Source organism: Nomascus leucogenys, chromosome 20, assembly GCF_006542625.1.
Source record: "Nomascus leucogenys isolate Asia chromosome 20, Asia_NLE_v1, whole genome shotgun sequence".
Taxonomy (NCBI): Eukaryota; Metazoa; Chordata; class Mammalia; order Primates; family Hylobatidae; genus Nomascus; species Nomascus leucogenys.
The window spans coordinates 18,243,841-18,269,897 of record NC_044400.1 but is presented as its reverse complement, the minus strand read 5'-3'; the positions used below and the strand labels follow the sequence as shown (position 1 = coordinate 18,269,897).

General features: G+C 39.3%; 1 protein-coding gene across 1 annotated transcript in view; it reads right to left on the bottom strand.

Moving 5' to 3' along the window:
• The window catches only part of NCKAP5 (NCK associated protein 5), a 990,316-nt gene extending 964,492 nt beyond the window's left edge, over positions 1 to 25,824 (bottom strand). Inside the window, exon 1 of the mRNA XM_003267587.3 lies at positions 25,699 to 25,824. The gene's annotated coding sequence lies outside the window, so the exon portion shown is untranslated. The remainder of the gene's footprint in view (positions 1 to 25,698) is intronic.
• Between the last annotated feature and the right edge of the window lie 233 nt (positions 25,825 to 26,057).

Here is a 26,057-nt window from a genome sequence, read left to right as displayed (position 1 = left end):
AATACTGGCAAACCGAATCCAGCAGCACATCAAGAAGCTTATACACCATGATCAAGTGGGCTTCATCCCTGGGATGCAAGGCTGGTTCAACATACACAAATCAATTAATGTAATCCAGCATATAAACAGAACCAAAGACAAAAACCACGTGATTATCTCAATAGATGCAGAAAAGGCCTTTGACAAAATTCAACAACCCTTCATGCTAAAAACTCTCATTAAATTAGGTATGGATGGGACGTATCTCAAAATAATAAGAGCTATCTATGACAAACCCACAGCCAATATCATACTGAATGGGCAAAAACTGGAAGCATTCCCTTTGAAAACGGGCACAAGACAGGGATGCCCTCTCTCACCACTCCTATTCAACATAGTGCTGGAAGTTCTGGCCAGAGCAATCAGGCAGGAGAAGGAAATAAAGGGTATTCAATTAGGAAAAGAGGAAATCAAATTGTCCTTGTTTGCAGATGACATGATTGTATATCTAGAAAACCCCATTGTCTCAGCCCAAAATCTCCTTAAGCTGATTAGCAACTTCAGCAAAGTCTCAGGATACAAAATCAATGTACAAAAATTACAAGCATTCTTGTACACCAATCACAGAGAAACAGAGAGCCAAATCATGAGTGAACTCCCATTCACAATTGCTTCAAAGAGAATCAAATACCTAGGAATCCAACTTACAAGGGATGTGAAGGACCTCTTCAAGGAGAACTACAAACCACTGCTCAATGAAATAAAAGAGGATACAATCAAATGGAAGAACATTCCATGCTCATGGGTTGGAAGAATCAATATCGTGAAAATGGCCATACTGCCCAAGGTAATTTATAGATTCAATGCCATCCCCATCAAGCTACCAATGACTTTCTTCACAGAATTGGAAAAAACTACTTTAAAGTTCATATGGAACCAAAAAAGAGCCCACATCGCCAAGTCAATCCTAAGCCAAAAGAACAAAGCTGGAGGCATCACGCTACCTGACTTCAAACTATACTACAAGGCTACAGTAACCAAAACAGCATGGCACTGGTACCACAACAGAGACATAGATCAATGGAACAGAACAGAGCCCTCAGAAATGATGCCACATATCTACAACTATCTGATCTTTGACAAACCTGACAAAAACAAGAATGGGAAAGGATTCCCTATTTAATAAATGGTGCTGGGAAAACTGGCTAGCCATATGTAGAAAGCTGAAACTGGATCCCTTCCTTACACCTTATACAAAAATTAATTCAAGATGGATTAAAGACTTAAATGGTAGACCAAAAACCATTAAAATCCTACAAGAAAACCTAGGCAATACCATTCAGGACATAGGCGTGGGCAAGGTCTTCATGTCTAAAATACCAAAAGCAATGGCAACAAAAGGCAAAATTGACAAATGGGATCTAATTAAACTAAACAGCCTCTGCACAGCAAAAGAAACTACCATCAGAGTGAACAGGCAACCTACAGAATGGGAGAAAATTTTTGCAACCTACTCATCTGACAAAGGGCTAATATCCAGAATCTACAATGAACTCAAACAAATTTACAAGAAAAAAACAAACAACCCCATCAACAAGTGGGCAAAGGACATGAACAGACACTTCTCAAAAGAAGACATTTATGCAGCCAAAAAATACATGAAAAAATGCTCATTGTCACTGGCCATCAGAGAAATGCAAATCAAAACCACAGTGAGATACCATCTCACACCAGTTAGAATGGCCGTCATTAAAAAGTCAGGAAACAACAGGTGCTGGAGAGGATGTGGAGAAACAGGAACACTTTTACACTGTTGGTGGGACTGTAAACTAGTTCAACCATTGTGGAAGTCAGTGTGGCGATTCCTCAGGGATCTAGAACTAGAAATACCATTTGACCCAGCCATCCCATTACTGGGTATATACCCAAAGGACTATAAATCATGCTACTATAAAGGCTCATGCACACGTATGTTTATTGCGGCACTATTCACAATAGCAAAGAGTTGGAACCAACCCAAATGTCCAACAACGATAGACTGGATTAAGAAAATGTGGCACATATACACCATGGAATACTATGCAGCCATAAAAAATGATGAGTTCATGTCCTTTGTAAGGACATGGATGAAACTGGAAAACATCATTCTCAGTAAACTATCGCAAGGACAAAAAACCAAACACCGCATGTTCTCACTCATAGGTGGAAATTGAACAATGAGAACTCATGGACATAGGAAGGGGAGCATCACACTCCGGGGACTGTTGTGGGGTGTGGGGAGGGGGGCGGGACAGCATTAGGAGATATACCTAATGCTAAATGACGAGTTAATGGGTGCAGCAAACCAACATGGCACATGGATACATATGTAACAAACCTGCACATTGTGCACCTGTACCCTAAAACCTAAAGTATAATAATAAAAAAAAAAAAAAAATAAAAGGTACCAGGAATACAGAATCAAGAAAGTCTCCTCAACAAAAGGTGTTGGGAAAACTGGATATTCACAGGCAAAAGAATGAAATTGAATCCTTGTTTTACCCTATACACAAACATCAACTTAAAATGGATTGAACACTGAAATGTAAGACCTGAAACTGTAAAACTCCTAAATGAAAAACATAGAAGATATATGACATTGGTCCTGACAATGATTTCATATGATACCAAAAACACAGGCAACAATAATAAAAATAGACAAGTTGGACTTCTGCACAACAAAACAATCAACAGAGTGAAAGGTAACCTGCATAATGTAAGAAAATATTTGCAAATCATATATTGGAAAAGGGGTTAATCTCCAAGATATGTGAGGGACTCCTGCTATACAAAAGTAAAACAAGCCAAAACTAATAACCTGACTAAAATATGGGCTAAAGACTTGGATAGACATTTCTCCAGAGAAGACATACACATGGCCATGAGTTATATGAAAAAGTGCTCAACATCACTAATCATCAGAGGAATTCGAATCAAAACCACAATGAGATATCACCTCATACTTCTCAGGATGGCTATTATTTTAAAAAAATCAGCAAAAATACAACAAAAAATGTTAGTGAGGCTGTGGAAAAATAGAACCTTTGCACACTGTTGGTGAAAATGTGACATAATAAAGCCAATATAGAAAACGGTATGGAAGTTCCTCAAAAATAAAAAAATAGAACTACCATATGACCCAGCAATCCTACTTTTCTGTATTTATCCAAAAGAAATCAGGATCTCAAAGAGATATTAGCAGTCTCATGTGTATTGCAGTACTATTAGGCAAGATGTAGAAGCAACTTATATATCCAATGATGGATGTATGAATAAAGAAAACATGTATATGCATTCAATGGAATATCATTCAGCCTGAAAAAAAGGGAATCCTGCAATATGTGACGACATAGATGAATCTTGAGGACATTATCCTTTCAATGGTTGGGGTTTCTGTGAATTTACATGCTCTTCAAAATAACTGCATCTCCCTCCCCGTCTTAGGATTTCATGGCCCACAGGCAGGAGCAACTAGTGGAGACATTTTCAGAAATCAGGAGAATGAGAAATCTGAGTGGGAGAGCATGGCCTCAAGGAAATAGTCTCTTGATCTGACAAGTCCACAAGGCTATTCAGGAATGGCTTAGTGACTCACCTTTTCACAAAAGCTGTTAAAGGCACCTGATAAGTATACAAAGTTTGGTTCTTATAGTCACAAACTAAAATACAAAGATGGAGATTCACTCCTGTAATTTCTAATCAGGAAAGACAGAATCGGGAATATCAAGTTCTCAAAATTTAATAGGGAAAAAATATGTGTTACATATTAAATATAGCAAGTGATAGTCCCAAGGCAACGGAAGAGGGTGTAGTATGTTGAGTTAGATAGTTATTCATTCCTTAAGAAAGAACACAGAGTTCTCATAAACAATTTTCCACTGCCTCCCAATGTAGTCATGTACATAAATGCATGAAGACTTACAAATAAAACAGTGGACAATGACAACTAAATGGAAAGCAGCAACGTATTGATGGAGAATTCATCCATTAAAAGCTTTTCCATTCAAAATGGGTTTCAGCCAGAAATGGGTTCTTCATTCCTCCCTGTAGTATGCATTCTTGGTAGCTACTTTCAGAACACTGCCAACATCATTACACATTTGCTTTATATAGCTTTCAAGCTGTTCTGCAGTTTCTCTCTGGCCAAAGAACTTTACAAAAACTACTGGGGGAATAAGAAGCACAGACAGGTCGTCTCTCAGGCTTGGAATCCATTGCCTGTCTAAATCTCTGTTGCTTCCAGTACAGTTGGAGTAGGTAGCAACCTCAGCCAATTATTATTTTATCACTGAGTTTAGTTGACTGCGTGAAGATGAACTGATGATCTCCACTCAATTCTCTCTGTGTCATTTGTCAGCACTCACACTGACTTTGTTCTATCCACATAGATTGATTGACAAGTCCACCTCAAATTTTACCTTACCTTTCTGAACCTCAGTCTCCTAATCAACAGTAGGGAAATGATGCAGATGAACACAAAATTAATGAGTTTTAAAAGTACCTCATTCACATCAGGTTTTTCCAGGAGAAATTTCCTCACTTCTCTCTTGCTCTTATGTACCCAATGTTCCCAGTTTTAGGGATTAGTCCATGACCTGTCCTGAGGATCTGCCTGCAACTTGTGCATCCAACTCTAGTTTGAAGGCTTTTAAGTAAATTTGAATATTAGGGGCTGCCTTAAGAAAGCATTTTATCAGCTTCTTCAACACTCAAAACTCCACTTAATCTTCTCTTCTCTATTCTCTCCTTTACTCTGCCAATAATTGGAGCATATGCCTTCAATTCAAAGCATATTAAGTAACATATTGCCAAGTTGCTCTATAATTGTTCTCAGATGCATGCCTCATTTCAAATAAATGGGAAGGTTCTTCAAAAGAAAAAAGAATATGTCTACTCCTTTTCTTCCCTACAGAGAAGCCTAGTTTCCTTCTCTAAACTTAGTGGGCACTCAGTAGTGCCCTTTTTATAAAAGAAACCAAAGAGTTTTCAAAAATAAACATGAGTCTATCTCATCTTACAAATCCATTTTAAATGTCCTTTCAAGATGACCCTATTACAAATCACCTTTAATTCATCAGTAAATTCAGATGGTTAAATAGAAGGCAGAAATTTCTGCAAATAATCTTTCTCCTAAAGCTACAAAACATTTCAAAGACTTGATTCAAGTGAACTCAGCAATCTCCAGGACCAGATCCTAGAGATCTGTATGCTGCTGCCCAAATGTCCACGGGCAGTGCCTGTGTTTGATTCAGCAAATAAAACGCTTCTGTGGAAATTAGCCTTTCTGTTGCTTTTGTCTACGGAGAAAAACAGAAATCAAAAGATCATAGACTTGAGAGCTGACAGAAAATTCAGATGATCAGGTAGTCTAGCCGTCCACCTTCAGGGAAGTACAGTATTGTTATTATTACAATTTTACTAATCAAACTATTAACACCCAGAATTATTTTTGAGAATTTGTTGAAGGTGAAATATTGGTGGAGTAAGGTATTTTAGGGGGAGTGACTAGACCCAAAGTTCTCTGGTTTTGGCATCCGACATCATTTTTACTACATCATATGCAAGTTCAATAAATTCCTCAGCCGGGCGCGCTGGCTCACATCTGTAATCTCAGCACTTTGGGAGGCCGAGACAGGTGGATCACAAGGTCAAGAGTTCGAGACCAGCCTGGCCAATATGGTGAAACCCCATCTCTACTAAAAATACAAAATTATCTGGGTGTGATGGGCGCCTAGAATCCCAGCTACTTGGGAGGCTGAGGCAGGAGAATCACTTGAACCCAGGAGGCGGAGATTGCAGTGAGCCGAGATCGCACCACGGCACTCCAGCCTGGGTAACAAAGTGAGACTCCATCTCAAATAAATATATAAATAAATAAATAAATTCCTCAAATCTGTTGACTAAGGATTATCAAGATGACATAAATAGAAGTTCCTATTCCCAACCTCTTCCCATTCCTGGATCAGGGGTAACGAGTTTCCGCTTTGCACCAAAGGCTCCACATCCATCCTTTGGCTCTCCCTGGAAAGCAAACTTTATGTAGATTCTAGGCTATGTGACTCGTGTCTTATCTTTTCCTAATGGTCCACTGGATTGTAAGTTTTTGGGGAAAATGACTGTGGCATATTTGCAAAGCCATTCCAGCACCTCGCACAATACCAGCTACGTGGTTGGTACTTAATAATTTTTGAATGAGTGACTGAGTGCCCCTGTGATGGGTAATAGACATGAGGGATAGTTTGACAAGTGTAATTGGTGAAGGAACCACCTGCCATATTTCCCATCTTCTTTACATCGAAGGGCTTCCTAATTCCGCTGTTTTTGGATACTCTGGAGATGCCATAACCTTTAACTGGGGTCTTGGGGGAAACTCATGACTGATAGCAGAAGCTGGAGGCTTGGCAATTCAACTGAGTTAACCATTCTAATTCAATCAAAGCTGCTGTTGGCTGAGAACTTCAACTGTAGGCAAACATTGACCATCATTCAATCATTTGGTTCTTTCCTTGGGTTCAACTCCTACATTGTGAAATGAGGAAATTAAAGGAAATTATTTACTTCCGTAGCTAGTGACATCATGGCAATTTTATGAAGAAATAGTCTCCCAAATGCAGCAACTTCCTCAATATTTTGAGTGATTGCACTCTGCTGTGAAATTATTCACTTCTCCTAGTCTGCTCACTCTCCCCACAAACACTACACGCATGCAGATGTAGTCAACCAAGTAAGGCCAGGGTAGACATTTTTCCTAGAGATGCAATTAGATTAAATCAATATAAGCCTTAAGGCCCATATTGAGAATTTGTTTCTAATTTAGTTTCTCTTTTTTGATGTGGTTTTAAGTTAGAATGAAACACTAGACTAGGACCAAGGAGTAATACAGGATGTCAAGAGAGAACAGAGCCTCGTACATACTTAGGAGAGATTGAACTTTCCACTCTATGACTGAGCACTCTCCATCAGCTTTACCTTAGACACCCACTGAGATCCAGTACAGGTCTGCGATAAGATTCAGGAGCTGGCTTTAGTGGGGCATCCCATCAATCAGGTTTTTAGGGCATGGAACCCTACCTTGCCCTTCCTTCTGATACCAGGGAGAAATCTGACCTCAAAGGGTATAAGGAGGGACCTTAAGGGTCTTCTTTTAGATAATAGGCAATGCAACCAGTGGTTCTAACAGGGAGAATTGCACCACCAAAATTAAAAGCAGCTGCTGAAATTTAGTAGCAATAGATGTTGGCAGCAGAATTTCAAAGACTTCATCTATGAGGCACATATTATAGTTCTAATGGGCAGCTGAGCAGATGGAGGTCTGAAGGTACATGGAGCCAAAAGAGCTTGGAGAGGTTCTTCCTGTGCACTCAAGGCCAGAGGGATGGTACCACAGCAGACAGAGTTCAGCAGCCAAAAGTAATAATCTAGGCTCTGAGATTATGTCATTCCCAGGGGATCCCTCAATTGCTAGCTTTCCTCCACTCTGTCAGATTTGCTGTTAGACATTTCTTCTCATGGATTTTCAAATGTTTTAATGTTATCTCCTCCCCCCTGTTCAAACACACAACATACACCTTAAAAGAAGGAAAAGAGAGCACATTAAAAGTTAATGAATGAAATGCTGCTATAGATTCTATAGTTAAACAGACCTGAGTTCAGCTCCCGACTCTACCGCCAAGCTATTTGACCTGCGGCAAGTTATTCAGCCTCTCAGAACCTCAAATGTCTCATGTGAAAAAAAAAAAAAAAAATCTTTTGAGGAGAAAATTAGGCAAAAAACACAACATGGTAATGGTGAACACTAACACAGTAGCTATTATTATGGTTTGCTGTTACAACAGTGCCTGACACTCGCTAAGTGCTCCATAAGTATTAACGGAATCCTGTTATAAAGACTCATGTACCAGATCTGAAAAATGAGACAGGAGTTCATGGGGGCTGGAGAGTGACTTCCAAGTGAGAAGAAAGAAGCCTAAAGTGGTCATGGGGGAACAATAAAGATAAACTCCTATCCCCTCTCCTCCTGTCCCCACACACCACTTCCCTGCTTCAGAGCTTCCTCTCTTTCCAGACAGAGATGGCATTTGTAAGGCTCTTGTCTTGATGGAGTAAAGGATTATTGTCAGCCAACAATCTAATTTCAAACTAAAATAAATGCACCAAGTGTGGGATTCTCTCCATTAGTTGGGATTCTATAAACAGAGAGGATTTTATTTCATTATTATTATTTTTTATTTTTCCATAAGTTATTGAGGTACAGGTGGTATTTGATTACATTAGTTCTTTAGTGGTGATTTGTGAGATTTTGGGGCACATATCACCCAAGCAGTATACATGGCACCATATTTGTAGTCTTTTAATCCCTCGTCCCCCACCCAAGCAGTATACACGGCACCATATTTGTAGTCTTTTAATCCCTCGTCCCCCTCCCACCCTTCCCCCGAGTCCCCAAAGTCCATTGTATCATTCTTATGTCTTTGCAACCTCATAGCTTAGCTCCCACATATCAGTGAAAACATACGATGTTTGGTTTTCCATTCCTGAGTGACTTCACTTAGAATAATAGTCTCCAAACTTCTCAACTGGAGATGTCTTTTATTTCTTAGATTCAAATCCTAACAAAGAAGGGATGTTTTGCCCACCCAATTCTCCCAATGCCACCACCACCATCACACAACAATTTTGTTTCTTTGGACACCAACACGAAACACCTCATTGCGTGCCCCAGTCCTCTTCCCCTCACCCACCTTGCCCATGCCCCTCTGTAACTAGGAGCAAGGCTGGCAGCACAGCTGCTGGTCAAGGCTTCCCCATGTGTGTTGGAGAGGAAGGGGAGGTGTTCAAACCATTGAAACTCGTTTAACATATTTTTTCACTAAATCAGAGGTAACAGTTACTGTCCAAGATGAAAATACCCTTTTAGCATGCAACCTTTGCGAATATTTCACTAAATAAAAACTGTGCTTAATATCTTCCCTGATCATGGCCTTCTCTCCTCCTGTTCCTTAGGAAAACTGCCTGTAATTTCCAGTGACTAATGGTGGACATCTACTTTCTCGGAAAAGTCAGAGACATTACAGCCAACAGTTTGAAGAACAAGAAAAGCTTAGCAGGCCAAGACACAACAACAAATTAATGCTTTTCATGATGACTAGCAGCCTTCACCTTGAATATACGTGATTAAAATAAGAACCTGAAGTTACTTTGCAATGCAGCCTCAGATTCTTTTATTGTGATGGAATCACACGACCCGCGGGCATCACGAACTGTGGGAAATGGTGGAGCGGGCTAGGAAAGGCTGAGGGAGAAGGTTCTCAAAAACTCTGAGTCAGAGCTCAGCTATTTGGGGGATTTCGTTCATCCCCCTGGGGGTTAGTAAAGCAGAAAAGACAACCAGTTCTGAACCCTCATGGTAAACAAGGGAAAGAACCCAAAACTCCACAAGATTTTGATGGATAAAACAAGCCCTGGAAAGAACTACCTCAAAGAGCTGAAGAGTTGAAGATAAAGGGAGTATTCATAGGAAGGTATGGGCAAGGCTGAATCTATGACTCGGCTCATAGCCCTCCCCTAACAGAGTTCATCCACCCCAACCACCCTCAACGACCCCCACCCCTAGTTTCATTTAGGCTAACATTGAAGGGTGTAAACACATCCTGGGCATGCCCAGCCAAGGGGAAGGAAACACCTACTTAAGGTTAGAAATGGGCCGGGGAGAACTCACATGTGAGTCATGCAGGGTTGATTGCGGTCTCTGAGGCATCCCAGCCAATCCTCAGCAATTTGAAAATACATCCCGTAAGCCTGTATTTAAGGTGCAATAGGAGCTGCAAAGTAGTGGTGTGTAAAATACGGTTCCTGACTACATGGAGATTATAATCTCATTAGGAAAACAGGTCATGTGAAATATCGAGAGGACGAAAAATAAAATGAAGGCAATTTGGCTCTGACTCATCCATACAAAGAAAGCAACTGGAATATCAGGCTGGAAAGACTGGCCCCCGTGCTGTCCTGGGAGTGGGCATTTCCAGCATCTACCGCCCCTGGTATTTGTGTGTGATACGGAGAGTGGGCACACAACTCAAGCTCGGCCAGCCAAACACTCTCATCTGTTTCCGTATCAGGACCAACGGATGCAAAGGCTCAGGGGCAGTCAGGCTCACTCACAGTGCCGACAGCAGGATTCTCAACCACTGTGATGTCCTGGTCTTACTGCCTTTGTCCAGAGATAATCCCTGTGCTTCCTGCTTCTGAGCCCCTGGGCTTGATTTGGCTCCTGTCTGTTTGCTGGTTCCCCAATATCCTGCTGATTCTCTGAGTCCTTGACTGTGGCTTCTTAAGCTGGTTTCTGCTGCCTTGCAACCCGAAATACTGACTTTTGAGGTCATCCGCTTGTAGGAAACTCCTTGGTTTCTATTGTGTTATGAGCTTTTAAAAAATAAGAACTATGCTTACTGTTCGCTTGACACTGACAGCTCCTCAGGAAGGGCATATTTAATTTTTAAAAATTTAAAGGCATCAGATGATGAATATCCTTTTTGTGCTTCTTTTCACCATGACCTGGCATATAGTAGATGTTAATTTTGGTATTAAAAATTAAATTCTACTTCTTCTGTTGGAATTGTTCAGAATTGTTCAGGACCTAAGGCTAATCACTTAACCTTCCTGAGCCTCAGTTTCCTCATTTGCAAACAGAAAATAATTCCTCACTCATTAGACTGTTGATGAAAACTGAGATATATTGAGAAATAATGGTCTTTTCAACAAATGGTGTTGAAAAAACTGGATATCCACATGAAAAAGAATAAAGCTGAACACTACCTACCTCACACCATCTACAAAAATTACCTCAAAATGGACTACAGATGTAAACATAAAAGCTACAAGTATAAAACTTCCAGAAGAAACATAAGAGTATATCTTAATGACCTTGCACTAAGCAAAGAACTTTTATTTTTAGAAATAATAACAAAAACACAAGCCACAAAAGAAAAAGGTAGAGAAATTGGACTTAATTAAAATTTAAAATTTTGCCTGTCAAAGGATACCATCGAGAACATGAGAAGACAAGCTATAGAATGGGAGAATATATTTTCAAATCGCCTATGTGAAATGGGCTTAGTATTCAGAATATACTGGGATTCGGGGGAGAATGAAAGTGACTGCTAATGTGTACAAGGTTCCTTTCTGGAGTGATAAAAATGTTATAAAATTATATAGTGCTAATGTTTGCCAAACTCTGTGAAAATACTAAAAACCAGTGCATTATATCTTTTAAGTGGTATGTGACTGATACCTCAATAAACTTATTAAAAATTTAAATGAGAGTATATACATAATGGTGAACATACATAAAATATATGCATCTAACCATTGCATATGTTTTAAAATGCATATTATATATGCATATTATACATGTATAAGCCTTTTCATGTAGTAAATGCTCAAAATATTGTAGATTTCTTTGTTTTATTGATAATGATTGATTGAGGCAGAAAGTATTGGAGATAGCATGACCAATGGAAGGGGGCTCAGGCTGGATTCCTCCTACCCAAAGCAATTGGACTAACACATTTTTTTGTAAGAATCCTCTCTATTTCTCACAGGAGCTGTAAGTTGCATCCACATGTGTCTCACCTGTATTCTCACCTGTCATCACTGTATTCCAAGGGCCCAAATGGTTCTGCCCTCCCTCGCCTTTATCCCTTCAGTCAAAATGCACTTAAAATGCTGCTCATTCTCTTTCTTACCTGTCGGATTCTGACTTTCTTGTGGTCTCGCCACTCACTATTTTTTTTCCTATTGCTTATTTATGTAGACTGAACTGATCACAAAGTGTAATTATTGATATTCAATTTTTTTATGTAAAGCCAAGAGCATGTTTTCTTTATTTTGTGTGTGTGTGCATTTGCTTATCTGTTTTTCACAAAAACACATCAAAAAGATTAGAATAACATACACCAAAATTACAAAACTGTCTCTGGGTGATGGGATTGCATGTAATTTTTAAAAACCCTCTTTTATATACTTTGTGGTATTTTCAAAATTTTCAACAGACAATCAGGATTAAAAACACTTTATAAATAGGAAAGCATTACATTCTGAAACATTATAAGTTTGCCCAAAGATGGATTATGAAGAGAACTATCTCCAAAGTCAGACTCCTCCAAAGACATATTAGAACATTCGCTGGACGAAACGTTGTGTGAGTCAGCTCGATGCACATGTTCCCTTTGCTGTGAGCCTCCCTGAGAAACTAGGATGGAATACACCTCTGTCTATTTCAGCTCAAGGCAGCAGTCAAGTGTTTAATCTAGTTTGCGGATTTAACATGGAGATTTGCACCTTTGCTCATACGCCTTTTGAACTTTCCTTGGCACCTTCTGGTTGAATTCCTTCTAAGTGTAGAAAAGCTGAATGATTTGTATCACCCAGTCCCCACGCATATATTTACAGGCTTGCCAAAAAAAAAAAAAAAAAAATCCTAGTCTAGACAATAATTAAAGTCAGAAGTGTATCTTAATTAAAAGATGTCTTTCCTGAGCCTCAGGGGACATTTCTAAACACTCATGACCAGCAGGGTTTACCCAGACTGTTCTCGGGGTGCACTTGGGGATATCCTCTTGGGCACAATCTCTTAGAGCAAGTGTGAGAAATGACGAGGATTGATGCGGGTGGTAGGTGTAGGTGGGTGTAAAGAAGATGAAAGAGAGATGTTTCCCTGAATGCATAAGGACAAGTGACAAGGATCACTGTGGAGCAACATCAAGGAAGCAGAAATCAGATTTGATCAGCTAGGAACCTGGAAAACTCTTAGACACAGTATGCCCAGAAATCACAAAGCACCAACTCTACAGGCTTTGTTTGCCATCAGATATATTTTGGTCAGCTTACGAAATGCTTTTAAAAAAATACGAGCATTTAAAATGGAGAGATTCTGCCTAAAAATCAACATTTTCAGCTTTGTTTTGAGTAACTGAAAAAAGTAAAACACAGAGTCAGTTTCTTTTCTGCAACAGTTGCTGGTGCTAGGCAACAGCTACATCCTTCAGATATTTAACAGGACACGCTCTCCAGTTCGCCCACACTCATGAATCCCTGCTATCGCTACCATAATGCGATCCAGCGGCAATTCCCATTATCATGCAGCTGATTTTGTTTTTCTCACTCCTAGCAGGCTTCCATTATTTATATCACCTGCATGGCCTTTGCAGCTATTTGAGTTTGAAGCCCTTCCCACCATCCCCCCCATACCCAAGCCCTTTCCCCTGACCATGCTTTACCACAGTCTCGTTCATGTAGAATCCTCCTTGCTTTGTGTTCACTGGTGCCTTGTTAGAAACAGATCAGGATTCAATCTTGGGCTACTTTATAAGCATTGTAATCTTCTGGGAGGATAGAAGGACATAGAATAGACAAACATCTGGACATGGAGCCGGTAAACTAAGATTCAATTCCCACTTATAACTAGAACTGACTTATATTGTCAAAAAAAAAAAATGTGAGTTCAGATCCCAGATCCTTAATTTTCTAGTTCGAGGTCTTGAGCAGTGTGCTTAACCTGTCTGAAGCTCTCTGCTTATCTGTGAATGTAAATATTTGCCCTGCCTGCCTCACGGGATTGTGGTAAAAACCAAAGAAGATATTCTAAGGAAGTGATTTAGACAGTTCCTAAGACTAAATCAATGTAAGATAATTTTTGGCCAGATTATTAAATTACTTTGCATGGGTTGATGATAAATCCACCTTACCAAGTTTTCCAAATGCTCTCTCTGAAAAAACAAATAGTGTAATAATGTGGCTCTCAGTATCTTTTTATCACTTGCCTAACTCTGTGGGTTGTTTATCAATTGTACAAAAGTGTTTTAAGTGCGTATATGGCCTTTCTCCCTAACTCTCTAGAAGACTCAATTAACTAAAAATCTGTCTTCCCAGTGTCTATAACGCCCACTATTTCAGGTTTCCATATATAAGAAATATACGGCTTATAACATATTTCTGGTTTGTACTGTAAATACATACATACATTTAACTTGAATTAGTAGATATAACTATGGCATTTTGATTTACAGCACCTAAGAGAGAGTATAAAGAACTTGATCACAATACCATTAGGTTGGTGCAAAAGTAATTGCAGTTTTGAAAGTAATTCAATGAAAGTAAGTGGCAAAACTGCAATTACTTTTGCAACAACCTAATAATAATTCTGAAATTAAAAATATTTTCTGAATATTAAAATAATAGGTATTTATTACAAATAATTTGGTTATGGCTATAGTTATTGCTGTAGGTACAGGCATACCATGGAGATATTGCGGGTTGGGCTCCTGACCACCGCAGTAAAGTGAATTTTGCAATAAAGGGAGTCGCATAGATTTGTTGGTTTCCCAGTGCATATAGAAAGTGATGTTCACGCTATGCTACAGTCTTTTAAGTGTGCAGTAGCATTATGTCTAAGAAACAATGTGTATATCTTAATTTAAAGATATTTGTTGCTTAAAAAAATGCTGGTTATGAGCCGTCAGCACGTTGTAACTTTTTGCTGGTGGAGCATCTTGCCTTTATGTGGATGCCTGTGGATTAATCAGGGTGGTGCTTTCTGAAGGCTGGGATGGTGGTGCCAATTTGTTCAAATAAGAAAAAAATAAAGTTTGACATTGACTGACTTCTCTTTTCATGAAAGTTTTCTCTGTAACACGCAATGCTGTTGGATAGTTCAAGTCAATCCTCTCAAACCCTGCCGCTACTTGATCAACTTTAAGTTTATGAATATTCTAATCCTTTGTTGTCGTTTCAACAATGTTCACTGCATCTTTACCAGGAGTAGACACGATCTCAAGAAATCACTTTCTTGGCCCATCTGCAAGAAGCAACTCCTCACCTGTTAGAGTTTTAACATGAGATTGCAGCAATTCAGTCACATCTTCAGGCTCCACTTCTAATTCCAGTTCTCTTGCTCTTTCTACCATATCTGCAGTTATTTTCTCCTTGAAGTCTCAAACCCCTCAAAGTCATCCATGCAGGTGAAATCAACTTCTTCCAAACTTCTGTTAATGATGATATTTTGACCTCCTCCCACAAATCACAAATGTTCTTATTGGCATCTAGAATGGTGAATTCTTTCCAGTAAGTTTTCAATTTACTTTGCCCAGATCCGTCACAGGATCTGTAAGACTGTCGATGGCAGCTTTAGTCTTACAAATTGTATTTCTTAAATAATAAGACTAGAAAGTTTAAATTACTTCTTCATCCCTGGACTACTGAATGGATGTTGTGTTAACAGACATGAAAGCAACATTAATCTCCTTGTACAACTCCTTTGGAGCTCTTGAGTGACCAGGGGCACTGGTGATGAGCAGCAATATTTTGAAAGTAATCTTTTTTTTTTCTGAACAAGAGGTCTTAATGGTGGGCTTAAAATATTTAGTAAGTCATGCTATAAACAGATACACTGTCATTCAGGCTTTGTTATTTTATTTCTAGAGCATAGGCAGGGTAGATTTAGCATAATTTGTAAGGACCCTAGAATTTTTGGAATATTAAATGAGCGTTGGCTTCATCTTAAAGTGACTAGCTGCATTATATCCTAACAAGAGAGTCAGCCTGTCCTTCGAAGCTTTGAAGCCAGGCTTTGACTTCTCCTCTACAGCTTGAAAGTGCTAGATGATGTCTTCTTCCAATATAAGGCTATTTCACCTAAACTGAAAATCTGTTCTTTTTTTTTTTTTTTAGACAGAGTCTCGCTGTGTTGCCAGGCTGGAGTGCAGTGGTGCAATCTCGGCTCACTGCAACCTCCACCTCCTGGGTTCAAGCAATTCTACTGCCTCAGCCTCCCGAATAGCTGGGACTACAGGTGCGCACCACCACACCCAGCTAATTTTTGTATTTTTAGTAGAGATGAGGTTTCACCATGTTGGCCAGGATGGTCTCAATCTCCTGACCTTGTGATCCACCTGCCTTGGCCTCCCAAAGTGCTGAGATTACATGTGTGAGGCACCACACCCAGCCAAAAATCTGTTATTTGTTATTTTGTATTGCCACCTTCACCATCTATCTTAGCTAGATCTTCTGAATAACTTGCAACTTCCACATCAGCATTTTCTGCTTCACTTTGCACTTTTATGTTATAGGGATAGCTTCTTTCTTTAAACCTCATGAACCAACCTCTGCTAGCTTCAAACATTTCTTCCACAGTTTTTTCATCCTCACCTCTGTCAGTTTCATAGGGTTGAAGAGAATTAAGGTCTTGTTCTAGATTAGGCTTTGGCTTAAGGAAATGTTATGGCTGGTTTGGTCTATCTTCAAGACCACTAAAACTTTCTCCATAACAGCAATGGAGCCTGTTTCACTTTTTGGTGTTATTTGTTGTCCACTGGAGTAACACTTTTAATTTTCTTCAAGAACATTTCGTTTGCATTCACAACGTGGCTAACTGGAGCAAGAGGCCTAGCTTTCAGGCTGTCTCAGCTTTCAACATGCCTTTTTCACTAAGCTTAATCATTCCTAGCTTTTAATGTTAAGTAACACATGCATAATTCTTCCTTTCACTTGAATACTTTAGAGCCATTGTAGTGTTATTAATTGGCCTAATTTCAATACTGTTGTGTCTCACGGAAGTGGGAAATCCAAGGATAGGGAGAGAGATGGGAGAATGGCAGGTTGGTGGAACAGTCAGAACACACACAACATTTTAACTTCACCCTCTTATATGGGCATAATCTGTGGTATCTCAAAACAATTGCAATAGTAAGATTAAAAATCACAGATCACAGATCACCAAAGCAGATATATTAATAGTAATAATTTAAAAGTCTGAAATATTGTGAGAATTACCAAGATGTGACACAGAAACACGAAATGATCACATGCTTTTGGGAAAATGGCGCTGATAGACTTGCTCAATGCAGGGTTGTCACAAGTCTTCAACTGGGAAAAAATCGCAATATCTATGAAGTGCAATAAAGCAAAGCACAATAAAACAAAGTACCCTGTGTTTATTGTGGGTAAATACTGTTAACATTCATTTTCAAAATCACTCTGTTAAATGGTAGTGTAACGTATTTCATCTTATGAATATAGCATTTTTGTTTATTTGATTCACAATGGTTAATGGTAAATGGTGATTTGGTGAATGCTAAAGCTATGTTTTACTTATTATATGAATATGAATGTTTATTAATTAAAAACAAATTCAGCAATACAAAAATGTAAGATGAAAGTAAAAATTATCTTCTCATTTTAATGGAAGTACTTTCTAGCTTTTGTTTGTATGCAGATACGTATATGTAGAGAAAGACATTTTTAAAATGAATTCCTAATTCACTTACTTTTAGCCTACATTTACCACTTACTATATCATAGTCATTATTTCAATCAACTAGATCTACATGCTTTTTTTTTGAGACCAAGTCTTGCTCTTATCACCCAGACTGGAGTGCAGTGGCGCGATCTCGGCTCACTGCAACCTCCACCTCCTGGGTTCAAGAGATTCTCCTGCCTCAGCCTCTCAAGTAGCTGGGATTACAGGCACCCACCACCATGCCCGGCTAATTTTTGTACTTTTAGTAGGGACAAGGTTTCAACATGTTGGCCAGGCTGGTCTCAAACTCCTGACCTCAGGTGATCCACCCACCTCGCCTCCCCAAGTGCTGGGATTACAGGTGTGAGCCACCATGCCCGGCCTTACATCAGTTTTTAATGGCTGCACACTATTCTATTCACTATTACTTATTTAACAGTCACCTACTGATGGACTTCAGATTATTTTCAATTTTTCACTAGTTTGTTATGTTTTACCATTAAAATAATATTGTAATGAATAATTTTACAATGACACATTATTTCCTTTGAATAGATTAAATTATAATAGATTAAAATATTCTAAATTATTTTAAATTGATTCTAGAGTATCAATTTAAATACTCTAACATCTATCGGTAAAATGCTTTCCATAAAAGTCACACAAATTGGCACTCCACCATCAAATTATGAGACAGCCTGTCTCATAGCAACCCACCTCATATCTGGTCAGAGTATTACAGCAAGATACAGAGAAAGATGTAAAATAGTATAACATATAAGTCTGAGAGGGAGGCAACTGTCAATCTTGTTGCATGATCTGTAAAAACCAGGGCTAAAGAGGAAGGACTTGAACTATTTGGTAGAACTGAAATGGAGAGGCATGCAATCTTTATTTCCTTTAAAATTTGGCCAAAACCTAGCTTCTTCATAGTTTCTTGAAAATATGTGATTGCTGCAAATTTAAGATTGAAAGTCTGATTAACACATTCAGTCTCTTACCTTCCCATATTCTACCAAGTCCAATTACCTATTGTGCTAATACCTGCTTCTCTTTGAAATGCAAAATCATAGTGAGACTAATGAAATGAGAACATGGTCCAAATATTGGATCATTTCCTGGTGATGATGTGACAATAGCGACCTGTGAAACTAGGGCTGATAACATCATCCTGAGTCATGGAAACTCTAAACATCAGCCAGCCTCTCTCTTTCCTCTCATCCTTTATCCTCTTTCCACTCCATCTCTGCTGATTCAGCTAACAGGATGTCTGCTGTATCTGTCATACTCCCTCCACACCAACAAATTGGTTTGGGTCCTCCTCAATCTCTGCTAGGATCATTGCCATAGTTTACTAACTGCGTCCGCAGGTTGTTTTCCACTCAGACCTCGACAGGGCTGATACCCTATCCTAACTAAAGCCCTTGCTGACTTCCTACTGCAAACAGGACAAAGATGATCCAAAGGTATGTTGGTCAAAGCAGAAGAGTAGAACTTACTTAAAATTTCATTTTCTTGATTTACAATTGTAAAATATTTGATATATGGCATATTGACATCTATTTATACCCTTGCCTTATGCCCCCAAATTGGTAAGGTTGACTGAACTCTAATGTGTCCGATTAACTAGTTTCCTTCAATAGCATTTTTAATCATGTTTATTGAGATATAATTTATATGTAATAAAATTTTCCTTTTCAAAGAGCACAATTCAGTAGGCTTTAATATATTTACCAAGTTGTACTATCAGCACGACTATCTAATTCCAGAACATTTTGTCAACCCCAAAAAGAAAGCCCATACCCATTACGAGTTACTTCCCAGTATCCCTTTTCCCAGCCTCTAGAAACAATTGTCTACTTTATTTTTCTATGGATTTGCCTATTCTGAACATTTCACATGGAATTATATAATATGTGACCTCTTACACTTGGCTTTTTAAACTTAACATAAGGTTTCCAAGGTTCATTCATGTGGTATATAAATCAGGGCTTCATTCCTTTATATGGCTAGATAATATTCCACTGTATGGATATACCACATTTCCTTTATCCATTTATCAAATGATTGTCATTTGGGTTCTTTCCACTTTTGGGAAAGTATGCATAATGTTGCTATGAACATCCATGTACAAGTTTCATGTGGACATATATTTATCATTCTCTTGGAACTATATGTAGGAGTGGACCTGATGGATCATATGGAAACACTACACTTAGAATTTTGAGGAACTGCCAAACTGTTTTAAAAGTGGCTACACAGTTTACACAATTTTACATTCCCACCAGCAATATACGAAGGTTCTAATTTCTTCATATCCTTGCTGACATTTCTTAAGTAGTACTTCTTTCCCCCCCTATCATTCTTAGACACTAGAAATGGGGTTTAAGTGGTTTATTTTATCATGTATATTGTTGTCAAGTTAAATAATATTCTTTTGTATTTTTATCCTACTCAGAGTTTATTCAGCTTCTTGGATATGTAGATGTATATCTTTCATCAAATGTGGCATGTTTTCAGCTGTTATTTCTTCAAATATTCTTTCTGCTCCTTCCTATCTTTCCTTTTTCTCAAACTCCCATAATGCGTATACTGGTATCCTCTTTCTCAAACTCTCATAGTGTGTATGTTGATATGAATGTCCCAGGGAAAAGCATCTTTGTACTTAATAAATTCTGAGTCAGATAAAATAAAGACAAGACCTGAGAGGGGGAGTTTGCAGGGAGCTAGCAGAAAGATCAAATTATGACAATTTGGGGAGAATAAAGTTTTGTCCCTTCCAGTAGTTGCTAGGCTGGTTGAAATTCTATTTAACATTATAGTCATTAAACAGTGATATTTGGTAATAGTAGTGACCAGGCTACTGGTTTGCACAGCTACCATAATCACAGAAATATTAGTTTTCAAGCTGGGAAGAGGGGAATGAAAATAGGGCAAGGTAAATGCCACACAGCTCACTGTTCTTGCTGAGATTCAGCTAAATTTTCCCTGGAATAAACGCTCCTCAGATTGTTGCAAGCCTTTCTTCAATTTCCTGAGTTCTAGAAACACTGATTTTGGCCACTTTTGTTAGTGCTTTCTTGCTTTTTTGGAGAAGTAGACTTTCAGAGGTCTTTACTCCACCATTTCAGTAGTACTTCTTTTCCCCCCTATCATTCTTAGACACTAGAAATGGGGTTTAAGTGGTTTATTTTATCATGTATATTGTTGTCAAGTAAAATTTTGTGGGTGCTCCACCACTTGCCAGGTCCTCTTTCTTCAAAGGTATCTTTTTGAGTCCTCTAAAACTTAAAATATAAAATTAATTCTCAACTTATTTTTTTATTTTCAAAAAGTCACTACTATTACCAAATATCACTGTTCAATGACTATAATGTTACATAGAATTTCAACCTGACAGAATCCAAAGACTTGAAAATTTTAACCAAACATATGGCCTGGGTGGAGGGTTGTCCAATTACAAGAGAAATATTCTATTATCTAAGATTTTTGTTCTAAAAGCAAAAATTACTACCTTGTGTATACCTTCTTTATACTCTTCATCCCTGCAGAATGAGTTTTCTCCTACTTCTTTGAAACAATTGTCCACAGACCTGCAGATTTACTGCTGATATTCAGCAAGCTTCAGCAATGATCCAGAGATCTATATGGATATCTCAGTCCAGATGAAGAGATTGTGCACAAAGTAGATTAATGCAATAGATTAACCAGCCACTAGGATGAAAACAAAACAGAAGATTCCTCAGTGAATGTACAACAACCAGAAAGATAAATTGTATATGGGATTATAATTGGAGGTTAAGAGCTAAAACATGGATTTTAGAAAGTCATGGTATCAAATCTGGCTCCACCCCTTACCAGCTCTGTGACTTGGGGAAGCCACTTTACCATGTACAGCCCCTATTTCCTCTCTGCAAACAGAAGTAATGCCTGCTGCATCAGGATTTTGTGCAGAATAAATGGGATAATGCATGTGTAGCATATAGTATAGTGCAGGGCTTATAACAAGCCCTCAGTAAATGATAGTGTTAGCTGGTAACCTGAATACTCCCATCCCTGAGCACACTGATTAACTTCAGCTATATGAATATATTTCAGTTTTGAAAAAGAAGGTATGTTTCAAAGGTGAGATTATTGCCTATAAGTAGTCTCCATTTCCCACCTCAGAGACCTTTCTCATGCTAACTCATATACATGAATCTCCCTTGTGTGTACTACATGCTACCTTATTATAAACCACAGACTTCGAGAAAACATGTATTCCATTCATGCATGCATAAATATAGCATCAACATGTATTGTGCATATTTCATGTGGCAGGCAGTAATCTCAGCACTGGTGTAGGGTGATGAACAAGGTCCCTACCCTCATGGAGATAACCTTCCAGTAGATGATGCAGGCAGATTATAGAGACTCCATTTCATCATTAGAGACTCAAAAAACTAAGATTTTAAGCCAAGTATTTCCCTAACTCCCTCATAGCTTGAGCTCTGTTGCTATTCATATTTCATCCAGGAGGCCCCCTATAGTGGGATTTGAAAGTCAGAGTGAAAATCAGGAGTTAGGTGCTCAGTTTCTGCTGTTCCTACCAGAGGTGTCAGGTAACCTGCAACATCTGTAGCAAAGGCCCTAATATCCTATTTCTAGCTTCACTTGTTTCAAGAAACAAAGATGCAGCCAGGAGCAGTGGCTCATGCCTGTAATCCCAGCACTTTGGGAGGCTGAGGCAGGTGGATCACGAGGTCAGGAGATCGACACCATACTGGCCAACACGGTGAAACCCCATCTCTACTAAAAATACAAAAAATTAGCTGGGCGTGGTGGCAGGCGCCTGTAGTCCCAGCTACTCAGGAGGCTGAGGCAGGGGAATGGCGAGAACCCAGAGGCGGAGTTTGCAGTGAGCCAAGATTGTGCCATTGCACTCCAGCCTGGGTGACAGAGCAAGACTCTGTCTCAAAAAAAAAAAAAAAACAAAGATGCTTGTTTTGGTGGAGGAGATGAGAGCAGAGGCAATGTGATCCTGGAGGTAGTGGTGGTGGCATTAGTGCAACAATGTGAATATCTGTCCCCTCCAAAACTCATATTGAAATAAAATCCTCAAAGTGGCTGTATTAAAAGGTGGAGCCTTTAAGAGGGGATTGAGTGATGAAGGTTCTGCCCTCATGAATGGATCAATTAATTCATAGATTAGTGGGTTAATTGGTTAATGGATTAATGGATTATCATGGAAGTAGGACTGGTGGTTTTATAAGAAGAGGAGGAGAGACTTGAGCTCGCATGCTCAGGCCTCTCGCTGTGTGATGCTCTACACCACCTCAGGACTCTGCAGTCTCACCAGCAAAAAGGCTCTCATCAGAGACAGCCCCTCAACCTTGGACTTCCCAGACTCCATAACTGTAAGGAATTTATAAATAAATCTATTTTATTTATAAATTGCCCAGTTTCAGGTATTCTGATATACACAACAACAACAACAAAATGGACTGAGACTATCAGCTTCCTGATATCCAGCTTTGGGATAGCGACAGAGACATAATTGTAAACATGCTGCCATGCCCTGTGCATTACTCTCGAGTTCTGCCTGCTCCCCCATTCCTTCTACAAGATTTTATATGCCTGCTCAAACCAGTACAAAATTCCTTTCTGCTTAAACTAGCTGAAATAGATGGTGCTGTTACTGAATCCTGACCAAAACAAACAAATAAGAAGGAGATAAACAAATAAATAAACTGATAAGTATTGATTGCAATAAATGCTATGAAGAAAGAGTGATGAAAGATGAGGGAAGATTTTTCAGACGGACTTCTTTCAAAAGTCTCCTTTGACAAAATGAATTTAAACAGAGACCTAAAGGAAAGGAGGAGCTAAGAGAAGAGTCAGGAAAAAAGACTTCTAGGTAAAGCAAACATCAGCAGCAAAGGTCCAAAGATGGGGAAGGGTTTGTTGATTTTACTCATAAGAGAGGAGAGCATCTTTGGAAATTTGGGACAAGTGGCACACGATGAGGCTAGAAAACTATGCAAGGACCAGAACTTCTCAAAGTGTGGTCCAGGAACTGGTGCCAGTCTGTAAACTATTTGTTGCTCATCTGTGATAAGCACAAAAATTAAGAATAAATATTTAGAACTTTTGTAGCAACATGACATCACCACAACATTCATGCAACATTTCTATTATATTTAAAGAAACTATCAGTGCATAAGGGATTCAAAATTTAAAACACAAAACAGGTTCTTCACCACAGATAGTTTGAGAAGCATTGTTCTATATGTCTAGCCTCTCAAACTTTTCCTTTAAAGAACCCAATAGTAAATGTTTTAGGCTTTTCAGGGCCATAGAGTCTCTGTTGCAACTACTCAGCCCTGCTGTGGTAACACAAAAGCAGCAATAGATAATATATAAACAAATGGGTGTGGCTCTGATTCCATAAAACTTTATTTACAAAAAAATACATGGTGGCAGATTTGGGCCTGTGATCTGCAGTTTGTCAACCCCTGTTCTAGGCCACAGGAAGGAGATTGGACTTGACTTTAAAGCCAACAAAACCACCTCATTAACTGAGGCCATCCTTTACTCTTGATCACCCCTCATTACTGCCTGCACATATTCATAAAGTCTTTGTGTGACTGACTCAAAATCAGAAAGGACCTTGGAACTCCTCTCAGCTCTGATTCCATGTTCCTCTCACAGCAATCTTGGAAGTGAAGTTCCTGCTTACAGGACTTGTGTCCAAAGGCAGAGTCCATTCTGTCTCTTACCTGCAACCCCCAAAATGATGATGACACCATATACTCTGCATTAACCTGATGAGCCACTCAGAGCCCCACATGAGGTCACAGCCTTATGTTCTCCAGGACCTGGCCAATCAATCACAGGTTGACATAGTCCTCTAAGTCATTAAGTCACCCCCACTGCCCCGTTTTCAGAGGTGTGCCATCCCACTTTTCTTTTTCTGCAAAGCTGTGCTTTTGTCCAAGTGAACCTCTGTGGCCATGGTACATCTCTGATGCTGTTATGTCTGAAATAGTTGCACTGGACAGGCAGCACACCACATGTGTATAACCTTGTTTTTCTCTGGGCTCAAACACAGCCACAGGCAGGAAAGCTTTCTGCGTTCACACATGTCTCTGTTGCACGGCACCCATTTCATAAACACAGCCCACCAAGCACACAGCAGAAAGCCTATTCCCTCCCACTCTGGAGCATATACTACTCTGTGTGTGAGGAGGTGGACTCTTCCCAGTAGGTCTCTCACACAGAGGTACAGAGCTGAGGTAGCTCTTTCTGAAATCTCTTTTATTTAAGGTTTCTTTCATTGACTCAGGACAAACTTAATGGGTAAAACTTTGCTATTGTAAGTTTCCTTAAAATATCCCCTTCTGGGCCTACCACCGTTTATCTTGGCAGCAGGTCGCTTGGAGAATTTTGGAAAGTCTCAGCTTGGCACAGCCTCAGAGCTACTGGCACATTAAAGATTAATAAAGCACATTTAACTGAGCTCAGGACACTGCAATGTGATCCTTCACCGTGAAATGTGCAAGATTCTTTGTTTGCAATGAACAAAATTGGAGCCAGAAAGGGCCTACCATGACAAGCTAAGATAGGAAACAATCAGGAACTTTGTATGTCTTTCATTGATCAATTGATGATTAGGAATCAATGCCCCTGCTCAGCCATACTCTAACTTAGCATTCTTAGGAATTTAAGATAGCTGTCTGAGTATGATCCAAGAGCTGGGTATTTACTGAACTTGCAGCACCACAGAAATAATGCAACTGCACCTGTCTCCTTAAAATATTAGAAAAGGATGATTCAGAGCGAATTCCCAAGTTAGCAGCTTCTCCAGTGAATATCAGAATAAAGCAAGGCATTTCCAAACATTTTGACTTTGCTTTAGTAAACCAGAATGCTTGGGTCTGGCTGAATATTAACCCAGGAAGAGGGAAAAAAGAAAAACAAAAAAAACGATTGACATGCATAGTGTGGGGCTGGCTGCGGAATGAACCAGACAACATGAAAATGAAAATAAAAATTAATCAGGCATGTACATCATAACTGTTTGTTCCAAGGAGGAATTAATCTCCAGGCACCTGGATACACAGCAGCAAGTACTAGGCTAGGTCAGCAAAGGCAAACATTTAAAAATGTACCATCCTGAATTCTGGAAAAGCACTCGCAGACACCACGTGCCGTGTAATTCCCTGTGTCTATTTACACAGTGAGTGTGATCCCTTCATGTCCTCCAGAAAAATCACAGGCAAACTCTGCACGCTGCAAATCAGAGCTCCAGACCAGAGCACTTAACACGTTGGGTGCTTTCCTCTATACCAACATCAACATTCAAGGAAAAAAAAAAAAAAAAGAAGAAGAGAAAATTCTGTCCTTACCGAGAAGGCATAGCAGACAGGGACGCTGAATGTTTCACTTTAGCCCACTCATTGCTTTCTCTTTCATTCGATCAATGTTCTAATGCTATTGAGGAGAGTTCCTGGGGTTTTCGGATCTTCCTTCAAGAGTTTTAATCACTGGTTTCCCCAGTCCGGGTTTAACAAACACCGCTGTGTTCTGTCAACATTTGTATGCGGCACCACATTGGGCAATCAGCCAACACACAGAGTTTCAAGAGGCAAGGAGAGAAAACTGACACCCTAACAAACATGCTTCCCTCTTTTGTGTCCTGTATGGTGGTGCTCAAAGTGTCATCTTTGATTCTGACGGGGGCTAAAGATAGCCTCTTTTTACGACT